This window comes from Electrophorus electricus, unplaced genomic scaffold (assembly GCF_041902795.1).
Source record: "Electrophorus electricus isolate QZ-2024a unplaced genomic scaffold, ASM4190279v1 Scaffold88, whole genome shotgun sequence".
Taxonomy (NCBI): domain Eukaryota; kingdom Metazoa; phylum Chordata; class Actinopteri; order Gymnotiformes; family Gymnotidae; genus Electrophorus; species Electrophorus electricus.
The window spans coordinates 105,123-110,000 of record NW_027658805.1 but is presented as its reverse complement, the minus strand read 5'-3'; the positions used below and the strand labels follow the sequence as shown (position 1 = coordinate 110,000).

The window sequence follows — 4,878 nt, the reverse complement described above, 5'->3', positions numbered from 1 at the left end:
CCCTAGGTACCTGCCGGGGGTCCCCCTGAGACTCCTTTCTGAGAGAGAGAAGCAGGGGAACCGGCTGCGCCACCCACCACCACCACGCCCCAGGACGCCGGTGGGCGGACGAACACAGGAAGGGCCATGGCCTGCCCCACGAGGAGCAGCGCTCGCAACCCCCCCCGGAAAGTCCGCTCGTCAGCGAGCAAGGGGACGGGGATGAATGACAAGGACAACAAAATAGGAAAACCCCTCGCGGTGGACGGAGGCAGCGGCCGTGCGAGCGAGAGGGAGGGCGCGGGACGGACCCGTACGACCCGCTCGACTCGCAGGCGCTTCTCCTGCCGGCAAGGTGAGGGGAAACCGGCCTTCGCCCGACGAGCGGGGACGCCGAGTTTTTTGAACGACGCGTCTCTCGCGCTGGAACCCAGAGAATACCGGGGCCTGCGGGGGGGGGGTGCTGAAGGACGACGCGGAGGAAGAGGCGGAGGACGAGGAAGGGGTGGGAGGGACTAGGCTCCTCCTTTATGCCTTCTGTCCAGCCTGACCTGCAAGCGACCACGTGTAACAGCAACCCCGAAGACCCTTTCGACCCTGGGCCCCGACGCGGGGGGACGGCGAAGTCGAGGGGGTCGGGAGAGGAGGCACGCCGGACAGCGTTACCCGTTAATGATCCTTTCGCAGGTTCACCTACGAAAACCTTGTTACGACTTTTACTTCCTCTAGATAGTCAAGTTTGATCGACTTCTCGGCGCTCCGCCAAGGCCCGCGAGGAGCCCCGGCGGGGCCGATCCGAGGACCTCACTAAACCATCCGATCGGTAGTAGCGACGGGCGGTGTGTACAAAGGGCAGGGACTTAATCAACGCGAGCTTATGACCCGCGCTTACTGGGAATTCCTCGTTCATGGGGAATAATTGCAATCCCCAGTCCCCATCACGAATGGGGTTCAGCGGATTACCCGCACCTCTCGGTGTAGGGTAGGCACACGCTGATCCAACCATTGTGGCGCGCGTGCAGCCCCGGACATCTAAGGGCATCACAGACCTGTTATTGCTCCATCTCGCGTGGCTGAACGCCACTTGTCCCTCTAAGAAGTTTGACGCCGACCGCGGAGGGCCGCGTAACTATTTAGCATGCCGGAGTCTCGTTCGTTATCGGAATTAACCAGACAAATCGCTCCACCAACTAAGAACGGCCATGCACCACCACCCACAGAATCGAGAAAGAGCTATCAATCTGTCAATCCTTTCCGTGTCCGGGCCGGGTGAGGTTTCCCGTGTTGAGTCAAATTAAGCCGCAGGCTCCACTCCTGGTGGTGCCCTTCCGTCAATTCCTTTAAGTTTCAGCTTTGCAACCATACTCCCCCCGGAACCCACAGACTCGTGGTTTCCCTCACGCTGCCCGGCGGGTCATGGGAATAACGCCGCCGGATCGCGGGTCGGCATAGTTTACGGTCGGAACTACGACGGTATCTGATCGTCTTCGAACCTCCGACTTTCGTTCTTGATTAATGAAAACATTCTTGGCAAATGCTTTCGCTTTCGTCCGTCTTGCGCCGGTCCAAGAATTTCACCTCTAGCGGCGCAATACGAATGCCCCCGGCCGTCCCTCTTAATCATGGCCCTGGTTCAGGAAACCCACAAAATAGAACCGGAGTCCTATTCCATTATTCCTAGCTCAGGTATTCAGGCGAGAAGCGGGCCCGCTTTGAACACTCTAATTTTTTCAAAGTAAACGCTCCGAGCCCCGTCCGGACACCCAGCCAAGGGCATCCGGGGGGCACCGGGAGACAGGGTCTGAGACAGGCGGTGGCACGCCTCGCGGCGGACCGCCAGCCCACTCCCGACATCCAACTACGAGCTTTTTAACTGCAGCAACTTTAATATACGCTATTGGAGCTGGAATTACCGCGGCTGCTGGCACCAGACTTGCCCTCCAATGGGTCCTCACCCATGGGTTTAGGATACGCTCATTCCGATTACAGGGCCTCGAAAGAGACCTGTATCGTTATTTTTCGTCACTACCTCCCCGTGTCGGGAATGGGTAATTTGCGCGCCTGCTGCCTTCCTTGGATGTGGTAGCCGTTTCTCAGGCTCCCTCTCCGGAATCGAACCCTGATTCCCCGTTACCCGTGGTCACCATGGTAGCCGACTATGGTACCATCGAAAGTTGATAGGGCAGACATTCGAATGAGACGTCGCCGCCGCGGAGGGCGCGCGATCGGCCCGAGGTTATCTAGAGTCACCAAAGCGGCCGGGGGGCCCGAGCCCCCCGGATGGGTTTTGGGTCTGATAAATGCACGCATCCCCCGAAGGGTCAGCGCTCGTTTGCATGTATTAGCTCTAGAATTACCACAGTTATCCGAGTAACGTGTGGAGCGATCAAAGGAACCATAACTGATTTAATGAGCCATTCGCAGTTTCACTGTACCGGCCGTGTGCACTTAGACCTGCATGGCTTAATCTTTGAGACAAGCATATGTTACTGGCAGGATCAACCAGGTAGTTTGCACCGTGGTCTGGGATGAACCACGAGTGACATCCGCCTCCCCTTCCGGGGGCTAGGAAGCAGCGGGTTGTAAGTGCGTGCGCCGTCAGGTCCAGACGCCATACAGGGCTACCCAGGACAGCTTCCGCGGCCAGTGTAAACGTGCTCGCGCACCGCCCTCTGGCCTTCGGACGCCGACCTCTCACCTTGATGCAAAGCTGTCCCATCCGGTCATGCCCGCACCGTACCCCGTCCACCTCCTCCGGAGGTGCGGACGGCCGACTCCAGGTGCTTTCGGCGTTCCCTCTCTTCACGCCGTTTTGATTTTCGTGGGCCGCTGGTGGGGGGACAAGGGAAAGACCTCGTCGAATTCCCTCCCCCCTAGCCTCGCTCAACCTACGTTTCGTGATGTAACCAAGAAGAGTGATTCGTGGGCCCAGGTAGTTTTGAAGAGGAGGCCAACAAAGCAGGGCACTCCCTTCCTCCCAAACCACAGACACCAGTATAGGACAACTGAGTAGACAGACTGGCCGTCTGAGTCTCCCCCAGAGAGTTCTGGGATGGGTTACAAATAACCCCCACCCCCCATCAGAGGCTTGACCCGCTAGAACCAGGGAGGATCTGTCAAAACCGCTCTCCACATCAGAAGTTCTGGATCAGCCGGGGCTGGTCGGCAGACGTCCACCTAAGGCCGTGGCCTAACCCCGTGTGGGGGGATAGCGCTCGCACCCGTACACGTGGACACCCGCTCGTCAAATGGCTGGCTCCTCACTTACCGTAGGGGGAATGGTTTGCCTACCCCTGGCGGGTCTGGTACTCCACTCTACCAAACAAGGAAGCAACACACCAATAGACCCCTGCAACACCGGGCAGCTTTGGGCAGTGTCACTACACTCCTCCTTGTTCTTCACGTTCCTTCCGTGGTGATTTTTTTTTTTTTTTCGTGGCCATTGCCGTGCATGGCTTCCCCATCGCTTTGCATGCTCTCCATTGCCTCGTGCTGCTTCACCATTGGTCTCACCTGGAGACCGAAGCCGCTCTCCCAGTAACCCGATGGTACCTGGCCAGAAAACCCCGTGCCCGATTTCATCTAGGACAAGGGCCAAACCACAGACCGTGCCCGTCCAGGGTCAACCCCTGGTCGGACAGGCCTGGTGGGTCGATACCATGGATGTGGCAGGCCGACGAGAATCCACTGGTACATTTACAAACACGCCCACCCTGGTGGCATGGCTGTACGACCCATCGTCGAAGCACGCTGCGGCGGACTGAGCCATTGGATCCAGTTGCCTGGGCGTACACTCAGCCCAACAGACGCACTCGGGTCGGGGAGAGCAAAGCAGACTGTGTGCCTGGATGTGCCCACTTCCATAGGGGAATCGGCATGATGGTTCACTTAACCCGAGGAGGGCTCCCCTCGCGGGATAAGCACCCCCCTCGGGGGATGGGGGGGGGGGGGGGGCATCCAGAGCACACCACTTTCCGGTAGGGGACAGGCGTTTGATCATGTGTCCGAGGGAGAGCTCCCCTTGCCGGCCGAACACCCCTCGGACTCCCCTTGGGCTTCCAGAGAACGCCACTGGATGAATTTAGTGCTTGGACCCCATTGATTCTCTTTGCTCTCCCATATACCCGACGGGACCTATTTGCAAAACCCCGTGCCAACCAGACCTCCAGGAAGGGGGCTGGCGGCTAACCATGCCCAGCAGGGTGCACCCTGGTCGGACACTTTGGGAGGGTCGAGAGCCTGGAAGTGCCACCCGGGGGAGTAATTCTGATTTCCGTTTTAATGCACTCAGGGACAGCCCGAGGACCTCTGTAGTGCACCTGAGGCGGACTGAGCCGTCGGGTCCAGGGGTCTGGAGTTCGGAACCTCCAGGGTTCACCTGGCTGTTCTCTTAGCCCGGCAGGGTGCACCCTGGTCGGACACTTCGGGAGGGTCGAGAGCCTGGATGTGCCACCCCGACGAGTAATGAGTTTTCCCTTCGTATCTCTTCCGGACCAGGTCCGATTCGCACGAAACTCGCTGGGCATGGCCAGGAGCGCCCCCTGCTGCCCACGCCACCGTCCCCGCGCTTCTACTCCCGAGGGCCGAGGAGACAGCGAAGCGTGGGTCGGGTCGCCTGCTTCCAGGGTCTCCCTGGTACTCTCCAGTCTCCCGAGTCCATCGGGTCCGACCTCGTATTTTTAGCCCAGACGGGGAATGAGAAAGGGGCCCCCGACCGCCCGAGGGCGGGCGCTCGCTTCTCAGCCTAGGAACGTCCGATTCCCACGAAACTTTTACGCCAGACGTTCCTGGCAGCGAGCGCGTTCAAAGGTGACCCGCGCTGCTTCTCTCCTCCCAAGGGCCGAAGAGATATTCGTCTTCAAACCCGACCGGCCCTGTGTTTGCCGCCCCGGCGGTTTT

The 4,878-nt window shown here is 59.5% G+C and overlaps 1 non-coding gene across 1 annotated transcript; it reads right to left on the bottom strand.

Moving 5' to 3' along the window:
* Window positions 1-649: 649 nt before the first annotated feature.
* Window positions 650-2,488, bottom strand: LOC145656713 (18S ribosomal RNA). Its single transcript, XR_014122309.1, has one exon. It is a non-coding gene; the product is annotated as an 18S ribosomal RNA (ribosomal RNA).
* Between the last annotated feature and the right edge of the window lie 2,390 nt (window positions 2,489-4,878).